The 11,120-nt window shown below is 37.1% G+C and overlaps 2 pseudogenes across 2 annotated transcripts; both read left to right on the forward strand.

Annotated features, from left to right (window-relative positions):
• The first annotated feature begins 855 nt into the window (after positions 1-855).
• Positions 856-1,743, forward strand: LOC309855900 (trafficking protein particle complex subunit 13 pseudogene; annotated as a pseudogene). The gene has a single exon. The product of its transcript is annotated as a trafficking protein particle complex subunit 13 pseudogene (transcript).
• A 7,603-nt stretch (positions 1,744-9,346) lies between these two features.
• On the forward strand, positions 9,347-9,733 carry LOC309855604 (large ribosomal subunit protein eL39 pseudogene; annotated as a pseudogene). The gene has a single exon. The product of its transcript is annotated as a large ribosomal subunit protein eL39 pseudogene (transcript).
• The last annotated feature ends 1,387 nt before the right edge of the window (positions 9,734-11,120 follow it).

The raw sequence follows: 11,120 nt of genomic DNA on the forward strand, positions 1-11,120 counted from the left end.
TTGACATCTTGAGGCTTTGCTGTCCTGGGAGAGACTGCGCCTCCCAGGACAAGCTAATTCCTCTAGATAACATATGACTCCTCTGTGAGAATGCCTCTCACACAACAACCAACCAGCCTAGAGCCCATACCATCCAACTTCCTCCTTAATGGAGCTCTCAGTTTGACCCACTATCCCCTTGCCCTAATACCACCTCAGGAACAGGTACCAGGCAATTAGGGAAAGTCCCCACAGCCTGCTGACATTATTCAAATTAACCAACTTTAGTCAGCTTACTTTATTCTGCTTTGTCTTTTCACAGTAATCCCAATAAAGATTTGTACCCATGTGTTTCTCTTACTCTTGCCTTCTGACCAACCCTAGTGCATCCTTATGTAGCCCTGTATGGCACATCATGCCACCTTTTCTTGGGGGCTGTGAGTAAAAAAACTCTTCATTCAAAATTAGTTATCTATCTCCATGTCTGTCATCTCACCATACCTGTCTCAAACTAACTCTAGTGCTTTATTAAAACAACAGGGCAAAATTGTGGTCAAAATGGAAGGGTCCACCCAGACAGATTTTTATGACACTCAAAGTGCTGCTATCTATTAAGCATATTTCATTCACTAACTTTCCAGTTACATGTGAATATAGCAACTTACCTGGTAATTTCTCTAACCAGCCCATGACTGGTTAGAGAAATGTCAATGTTTGGGAGAAATGTTGTTTTTATCATAAATTCATAGAACTACATTTTGAGAGGAAAAATTCCATTTATGTGGGACTTCCCAATGATTGCAATTAAGTTGCAAAAATCATATTGAAAATACTGATTTTCAGTCAAGCATTCAGCCTTTACATCTTTTGGTCGTCATGGCTACCATAACAGAACATACATCCAATTGTTGTATTGATGATGTCATTCATGACAAAGTAAAGACATTGGAAGAGTCATACCTGCAGGTTCAGTTTCTATGCAAAACGTGTAGAGGAAAGATGTTTTTTAGTAAACTGTGCTTATTTCCTTTCCTCCCACCATTGGAAGTTAAAACTAAGTTTTATAATTCAGAGAAGAGTGACTTATTTCTTGAAGTCCAAATTCAGAATATTTCATCTTCAACTGTCTTTATACAAAAAGTTTCATTAAATCCACCTGAAATGTACACTGGGGAAGAATTAAATACCATCAATCAGGCTGGTGAAGATGAGTGTACCTTTGGAACAAGAACATTTTTACAGTCAATGGAAGAACGCCAGTATTTGTACTACCTTAAGCTTAAACAGGAATTTTCAGAGAAAGCTGATATCATTAAGGGACTAACAGAAATGGGAAAATTGGATATAATATGGAAGAGAAATCTAGGTGAAATGGCAATGCTACAGACAATCCAGCTTGAAAGAAAAGCTCCAGTTTATGGAAACATGAAGCTGTCTTTGGAAAAAATCCCAGATACTGTAATTATAGAAGAGCCTTTTCATATTATCTGTAAGATAATGAACTGTAGTGGTAGGAAAATGAAACTGGTTTTGAAGACCTATGATACAGATTCTATTCGTTGGTGTGGAAATTCAGGAAGGTTTCTTGGACAGCTGCCCCCAGGTTCATCTCTCTGCTTCACCCTGACACTACTGTCCTTGAAACTGGGCCTGCAAGTCATCTCTAGCATAAAGATAACAGACAAAGTATTAAAAAAAACATATGTCTGTGATGACCTTGCAAAGGTCTGTGTAATACCATCCATGGTTAAAATGAAAAACTGAAGAAAATCTCTAGTGTTATGCTTTCCCTAGAGAAGTTTTACATACATTTGTCAGCATCAAAATGATAAACTAAGAGCAAACATATGGATTATTTTCATTTAATTCTTTGGAGACTGTGAATGCCTGTTAAATTAACCATTTGTTGATTTCAGAAAGAGCAATCTATTGATTTTCATCTTCAATTAAGTAGTCTCTAACATTTCTTGTTTTAGTAAAGCTGGCATTGAAAATATAAAATCTTAGTGGTATATTGATATTGATAATTTAAATAATTATTATGGCTTATTTGTCAAGATTTCAACCTACCCTATTTTATTTTTTCCTCTCCTTTTTGGCCAATAGAGAAGTAACTATCAATGATAATGCTTAGTATAATTCAGGATGACTCTCATTATTTAAACATTTTGACATTTGCTACTTAATGGGTATTGAGGAAGTCATGTGCTGTGAAGAGCACTGGGTGTTATACGTAACTAATGAATCATTGAACACTACATCAAAAACTAATGATACGGTGACTAACTGAACATAATTTAAAAAAAATTAAAAAGATAATCTTTTAAAATTGTATTCCAAATTATCAGAGCTTACATTTATGTGACATGCTGAACTGGTTCTTTTTCTTTTACTTGTCTTAGTAAGATTTTATGAACTGTTATCATCAGTTGTTATTCCTGAAGGGCCCTTGTGAATACTACTTAGATTAGGCAGTTTGTTCTTACACTTAAAATGTGCCACTTCTTTCTTAAGTAGATTTAGTAGATTTTCAAATTTAGGGATGATATCTGGAACTCTGAACAAAAATGGCCACTTCAGTAAGGGCAAGAACAAGGGTTTTCTTCCCCCTCTGTCACCCACAAAACACAGATCTAAAGAGTTAGATCCAGTCAAGTTTGGTATGATAAGGAGGTGTGTAATAAAAAAATTGTATTGCTATCTTTAAAAAAACTATCCTTTCTTCTATTCAAATATCAGTTTTTTATTTAGAAAAGTAAAGTAATCTCAGACATTAGCTAATCATTAACTTTTGAAAATATAAGATTCATTTATTTACCCCAAAGATACAGATGTAGTGAAAAGAAGGGCCACATTCACTGCAATGTTTATAGCAGCAGTGTCCACAATAGCCAAACTGGAAGGAGCCAAGATGCCCTTCAATAGATGAGTGGATAAAGAAGATGTGGCCCATATATACAATGGAATATTACTCAGCCATCAGAAAGGATGAATACCCATCATTTGCATTGACATGGATGGGACTGGAGGGGATTGTGCTACATGAAATAAGTCAAATAGAGAAAGACAATTATCATATGGTTTCACTTATATGTGAAACATAAGGAATAGCATGGAGAATGTTAGGAGAAGGAACGGAAAAATGAAGGGAGGAAATCAGAGAGGGCAAGGAACCATGAGAGACTCCAGACCCGGATAACAAACTGAAGGTTTTTGCAGGGAGGCGGTGGGTGGATGAGTTAGCCCAGTGATGGTTATTAAGGAGGGCATGTATTGCATGGAGCACTGGGTGTTATATGCAAGCAATGCATCATGAAACACTACATCAAAAACTAACAATGTACTGTATGGTGATGAACATAATAAAATAAAAATAAATAAAAGGCAAGATAAAAAACAGGGTCTAAGTGGAAAGGTTGAAAGATGGCAGTGGAGTAGGAGGACCCTAGGCTCACCTCACTCCATGAACACAACTAGATAACTACCAAATCATTGAAAATACCCCAGAAATTGACCTGAAGAGTGACACAAGAAACTACATAAATAAAAATAGAGAAAAGACCACATTGAAGAAGGTAGTAATTGTGAAGACTCAGTTTGGGAGAAGAACAGATCATTCTATTGTGGTGGGGAGGGAGCCATGGTTGTGTAGAAGGGTGAGAGACAGACAAGCATACCGAGGAGGACATGGGGAAAACAAATCACTATAGCAACTGGCTTGGAAAGTCAGAAGAGCTGAATTTTGTGAGTTCTTGCAAACAGGGGGCTTAAACCTGGAGTTTTAAAGGTCAGTGGGCTTGGGTGTGATAAAGCCCACAGGCAATTGTGTTGTTCTTGGAGAGAAAGGCAACCTGTGAACACAAAGCATGAAAATAGTTATCTGAAGAGCAACTGGAGCACACAGTAGCAAGGTTATTCACTCTTCTGGGAACACACTTCAGAGAGATAACATTCATGGAACAAAGAAACTGACAATTTCCCCCCAACCCATAGCATCAACACAAGATCACCTACAGGAACAGCACAGCACCAATACTTGCTACCTAACTTGTTTACACCAAGCCCTGCACCCCATGCTCTGGTGGAACTGACCCTCTTTTTAATGCTTGCCTCAGTCCCAGTGAAGCAGGCTTCCTATCCCAGAATACCACCTGCTCACACCACATCTCCCAAGACAGGAGTAATGTAGAGCCTCAGTTCCCACAGCAGTGCTGATAGGTCTCATTTCACAAGCAGACCTGAGCACACCCAGTTAAAACATGTCACACTCAGTCCAGGGACCAAACACTGCTCACAATAGACAGAGCCTGTTACAGACAACTGGCCTGAAAGATAAGGCAGCCAGAACAAAAGAGTAGAGCACATGAAACACACATTGGTGATACTCCCAGAAGTGTCAGGCCCTGGGGAATGGGACATTATACAACAGGACACTGTAGAGCCTCTCCTTCATAAGGCCATTACTATCAAGAACCAGAGATATAAGTGACAAACAGAAAAATGCACCAAGGCTTAGAAAAACGAGAACACAGAAATTTATCCCAAATGAAAGAACAATACAAGGCCACAGCCAGAGATCTAAGTAGAAAGTATATAAGCAATATGCTTAATAGAGAATTTAAAGTAATGATCATAAGAATACTCACTGGACTTGAGAAAAGAGCAGAAGACACGAGGGAGAACCTTAACACAGAAGTAATGAATAACATGGCATAAATGAAGGGCTAGATATAGGAAATGAGACTTAAAAACAAAACAAAAGGTGGGGTTATGGACATTGGGGAGGGTATGTGTTTTGGTGAGTGCTGTGAAGTGTGTAAACCTGGCGATTCACAGACCTGTATGCCTGGGGATAAAAATATATGTTTATAAAAAATAAAAAAATTTATTAAAAAAAAAGAAACAAAGCAGTTTGCACTACTGATAATAGTAAAAAAAAAAAAAAGAAATGAGAAACACACTTGATGAATGAACATTAGGCTGGAAGAAGTAGAGAAATAAATTAATGACCTGGAAGAGAGAGTAAAGGAAAATAATCAAACTGAACAAAATAGAGAAAAAATAATTAGCAAAATAAGAATAGACAGGGAACTCAGTGACTCCATTAAATGTGTTAACATTTGTATTACAGAAATCCCAGAAGAAGAAGAAGAAAAAAAAAGGCAGAAAATTTATTTGAATAAATAATAGCTGAGCACTTCCCTAATCTGGAGAAGGACACTGACATACAGATCCAGGAGGTACAGAGAACACTCATCAAAATATATAAAACCAGGCCAACACCAAGACATATTGTAATTAAATTTGCAAAATATAGTGATAAAGAAAAAGTCTTAAGCAACAAGAAAAAATAAGTCCTTAACTTATAAAAGAAAATTCGTAAGACTAGCTGGAGATTTTTAGACAGAAGTGTTGCAAGCCAGAAGGCAATAGCATGATATATTCAAAGTGTTGAAAGGGAAAAATCTGCCGCCAAGAATATTCTATCCAGGAACGCTCTCATTCAGAATAGAAGGAGAGATAAAGAGCTTCCCAGACAAACAAAACTATGGAAGATCATGACCACTAAACCAACCCTGTAAAAAATATTAGAAGGGAAACTTTGAGTTGCAAGGAGAGACCAAAAGAGACAAAGATAAGAAAGGATCGGCGAAAATCTCCAGAAATGACAAAAGAATAATAAAATGGCAATATCTATCAATAATTATATGGAATGTAAATGAAAGAAATGCTTCAATCAAAAGACATAGGGTATCAGAATGGAATAAAAAAAAAACAAGCCCCATGTATATGCAGCCTACAACAGTCTCATTTTAGATCCAAAGACAAGCACAGACCAAAAGTGAGAGGATGGAGAAACACTTATCATGCAAATGGATGTTAAAAGAAAGACAGATTACCAATACTTATATCAGACAAACTAGACTTTAAAACAAGACTGTAAAAAGAGAAAAAGGTGGGCATGTATAGTCATAAAGGGGACAATCCATGAAGAAGTGTAACAATTATAAACATTTATATATCCAACATGGGATCACCTCAATAGATGCAAAAAAAAAAAATGACATAAAATGTCCTTTTGTATTAATAACCCTCAAAAAAATTGGGAGGCACAAATAAATGAAAGCTATGTTTATGGATCAGAAAAAAAATTTAATTTTTTATTATTTAATTTAATTTCTTTTCAGTGTAACGGAATTCATTTTTTATGCACCACACCCAATGCTCCATGCAATACATGCCCTCCATAATACCCACCAACCTCCCACCCCCACCACTTCAAAACCCTCAGATCGTTTTTCAGAGTCCATAGTCTCTCATGGTTCATCTCCCCCTACAATTTCTCTCAACTCCCTTCTCCACTCCATCTCCCATGTCCTCCCTGTTATTTCTTATGCTCCACAAATAAGTGAAACCATATGATAATTGACTCTCTGCTTGACTTATTTCACTCAGTACAATCTCTTCCAATACCATCCATGTTGCTATAAAAGTTGGGCATTCATCCTTTCTGATGGAGGCATAATACTCCATAGTGTATATGGACCATATCTTCCTTATCCATTCCTCCATTGAAGGGCATCTTGGTTCTTTCCACAGTTTGGCGACCATGGCCATTGCTGTTATGAACATTGGGGTACAGATGGCCCTTCCTTTCACTACATCTGTATCTTTGGGGAAAATACCTAGTACAATTGCAGGGTCAGAGGGAACCTCTATTTTTAATTTCTTAAGGAATCTCCACACTGTTCAAATTGGCTGCACCAACTTGCATTCCCACCAACAGTGTAAGAGGCTTCCCCTTTCTCCACATCCTCTCCAGCACACGTTGTTTCCTGTCTTGTTAATTTTGGCCATTCTAACTGGTGTAAGGTAGTATCTTAATGTGGTTTTAATTTGAATCTCCCTGATGGTTAGTGATGATGAACATTTTTTCATGTGTCTGATAGCCATTTGTATGTCTTCATTGGAGAAATGTCTGTCCATATCATCTGCCTATTTTTTGATATGATTGTCTGTTTTGTGTGTGTTGAGTTTGTGGAGTTCATTATAGATCCTGGATATCAACCTTTTGTCTGTACTGTCATTTGCAAATATCTTCTCCCATTCCGTGGGTTGCCTCTTTGTTTTCTTGACTGTTTCCTTTTCTGTGCAGAAGCTTTTGATCTTGATGAAGTCCCAAAAGTTCATCTTCACTTTTGTTTCCATTGCCTTTGGAGACATGTCTTGAAAGAAGTTGCTGTGGATGATATGGAAGAGGTTACTGCCTAAGTTCTCCTCTAGGATTCTGATGGATTCCTGTCTCACGTTGAGGTCTTTTATCCATTTTGAGTTTATCTTTGTGTATGGTGTAAGAGAATGGTTGAATTTCATTCTTCTACATATAGCTGTCCAATTTTCCCAGCACCATTTATTGAAGAGACTGTCTTTTCCCACGGTATATTATTTCCTGCTTTGTCGAAGTCTATTTGACCATAGATCTGAGGGTCCATATCTTGGGTGCTCTACTCTGTTCCACTGGTCTATGTGTCTGTTTTTATGCCAGTGCCATGCTGTCTTGGTGATTACAGTTTTGTAGCAAAGCTTGAAATCAGGCAACGTGATGCCGCTGGTTTTGTTTTTGTTTTTCAACATTTCCTTAGCTGTACAGGGTCTCTTCTGATTAATATTGATAAAATGTCATATCCTGTGGTATTTTTCATGGAAACAGAAAAAATAACAATCTTAAAATTTGTATCAAATCACAAAGGACCACATGTAGCCAAAATAATCTTGAGAAACAAGAAAAAAATCTTGATTGTGCAATAAAAATAGACACATAATACAATAAAATTATGAGAAACCAGAAATAAATTCACACAGATACAGTAAACAAATATTAGACAAGTGTTCCAAGAATAATTAATGAGAAAAGATATTCTCTTTCAAAACTATTGCTAAAAAACCTGGGTAACCAGATGCAGAAAAATGAAATTGGACCCATATATTACACAACTTACAAAAAGAGACTGTAAATAGAATGAAGACATAAGTGTAATACCCAAGACTAAATCTAGTGTAAAAATAACAAAGGGAAGAAACTCCCTGACATTTGTCCTGGCAATAATTATTGGATATGACAAAAGCAAGAAAAACAAACATCAGCAGATGGGATAACATCAAAATCTAAAGGTTCTTTAGAGCCAAGGAAAGTATCAATACAATTGAAGGCAACATACAGAATGGGGAAGAATATGCAAACCACTTATCTGATACAGGATTAATATTCAAAATATAAAAGGAAATTATACAACTCAATGGTAAGAAAACAAATATTCCTACTAAAAAGATGTAAGCTCTGGGAATGTAGTGTATAACATGGTGACTACAATTAACACTGCATTACTATATACTTCAAAGTTATTCATAGAGTAAATCTTAAAAAGTTTTCTGCACAAAAGTAAATGGTAATTATCTGAGATGCTGGACCTCTTAACTAATCTAATTGTGATAATCATTTCACAATGTATGCATGTATCATAACATAAAATTATATAACTTAAATTTACATGTGGTATTGTCAGTATCTCAAAAAAAAGCTAAAACAATATCTCAGTAATTTCTTCCAAGATGGATAATTAAGTAGAGTGAAGATAGAGTTCTTGAGTATGAAGCTGCATAAAATAGATTTTAAGTCCCACATTTCTGCCATGCTCCAGAGGTTAGAATCTTTGCTCTGTTACTTAGTAGACCTGTTAAACTGGCCTTGTTATATAGCTGTGTATTGCTCTGTTTGCTTTTAATGGATATAATAACTACCAAATGCACAGAATTTTTACAACTATTAAATAATTAATATTACAAAGTGCTTATAATTTTTTGAACACAATAAGGGCTATTTACCAAGGAAAATGAACACACTAATTTGAAAAGATATGTGCACCCTTATGTTGACTGTAGCATTATTAGTAATAGCCAAGATAAGGAAGCAACCTAAGTGTCCATCAATAGACAAGTGTGTAACAAAGAAGTTATACACACACACACACACACACACACACACAGGGATATTACATAGCCATAAAAAAATTATGGGAGCTTGCCATTTGCAACAATGTGGATGAACCTACAGTGTATTATGCTAAGTGGAATAAGTCCAAGAAAGACAAATACCATAGTATTTCACTCATATGTGGTATCTAAAAACCAAAACAAATCCAAAACAAATGAATAAAAAAAAACAAAAAGCAGAATCAGACCAAAAATCAAGAGAACAAACATGGTTTCCAGAGGGACAAAGGTGGGTACATGGCAAAAAGAGTGAAGGGAAGTGGAAGATACAGGCTTTTGGTTATAGAATGAATAAGTCACAGGAATAAAAGACACAGCCTGCTGTGGGCTGCGCGCTGTTAATTGACCATGTCTTCTCACAAGACTTTCAGGATCAAGCGATTCCTGGCCAAGAAACAAAAGCAGAATCATCCCATTCCCCAGTGGATTCGGATGAAAACTGGTAATAAAATCAGGTACAACTCCAAGAGGAGGCACTGGAGGAGAACCAAGCTGGGTCTCTAAGGCGTCCCACATCACGCGATGACCCACCTAACTGGCACCACGTATTTAATTAAGCTACTTGAGGATCATGTGTTCTATTCCATCACCCTGTAAACACCTTTCTGCCTGGCCAATAGATACCATTTATCAGCGAAAGATTTTTCTGTTACTATAGCTCTGCACCAGTGGGTTGGTTTGGTAATAAACGTGAGGCCTTTGAGCTGTAAAAAAAAAAAAAAAAAAAAAAAAAGACAGCCTAGGAAATACAGTCAATAGTATTGCAATAATCAATAGTATTATAATGTTGTATGGTAATATTAGCTACACTTGTGGGGAGCATAGCATAACATATAGAGAACTTAAAACATTATGTTGTACAACTGAAAGTACTGTAACACTGTGTTAACTATAGTCAAATAAAAATAATTAATACATCAGTAAATAAACAAATGTTTACATAATACATAAGTATTACATAAATACATAAGCAAATAAAAATATAAACATTTTATTTATGAAAACATGTACTCATAATTTTCATAAACCATGGAACTCACTTTAATTGTTGTAATAGAATATTTGTGTTATTGAAGTAGTTTTATTAATACTTGCTTTTTGTTTGATTTACTACAGTATACCATGATCCTCAGTCTGTTTCTAGTTTGACACCATCCTGTCCTTGTTATAATATATATGACTTTTCTTTTTTTTTAAGATTTTATTTATTTATTTGACAGACAGAGATTACAAGTAGGCAGAGAGGCAGTCAGAGAGAGGAGGAAGCAGGCTCCCTGCTGAGCAGAGAGCCCAATGTGGGGCTCGATCTCAGGACCCTGGGATCATGACCTGAGCCGAAGGCAGAGGCTTTAACCCACTGAGCGACCCAGGAACCCTGACTTACTCAATTTATTTAAACTAAAAAAACGTTCACCCACTTCTACCCCTTACTTACCCCTATGACATTTCTTTTAAGAAAAGCTTCTTCAGAGGTGCCTGGGTGGCTCAGTGGGTTAAAGCCTCTGCCTTCAGCTCAGGTCATGATCCCAGAGTTCTGGGATCGAGCCCTACTTCGGGCTCTCTGCTCAGCAGGGAGCCTGCTTCCTCCTTTCTCTCCCTGCCTGCCTCTCTGACTACTTGTAATCTCTGTCTATCAAATAAGTAAAATCTTAAAAAAAAAAAGCTTCTTCGGGGCACCTGAGCAGCTCAGTGGGTTAAGTCTCTGCCTTCAGCTCAGGTCATGATCTCAGGGTCCTGGGATCGAGCCCCACATCAGTCTCTCTGCCTGCTTCCCTTCTCTCTCTCTGCCTGCCTCTCTGCCTACTAGTGATCTTTCTCTGTCAAATAAATTTTAAAAAAAGAAATAAAAGCTTCTTTGCCACTTCACTACCAGCTGTGCCACCAGGATGAACTGCTGCATGGAATGTTCAGAGAACTTCTGCTTGTGCCACTTTAATTTCAGCTATCCTACAAAGACACCATTTGTGTAGAGTGCCCCCAAGACCCCCTGGCCTATGTCTACTTCAGCATCAGCTACCCCACCATGGCAGTCCCAGGGCAGAGAGCCCCAGGAAACCCACCATGCACCCAATGCACATCCAGCAAAACAG

Source organism: Mustela nivalis, assembly GCF_964662115.1.
Source record: "Mustela nivalis genome assembly, chromosome: X".
Classification (NCBI taxonomy): Eukaryota; Metazoa; Chordata; class Mammalia; order Carnivora; family Mustelidae; genus Mustela; species Mustela nivalis.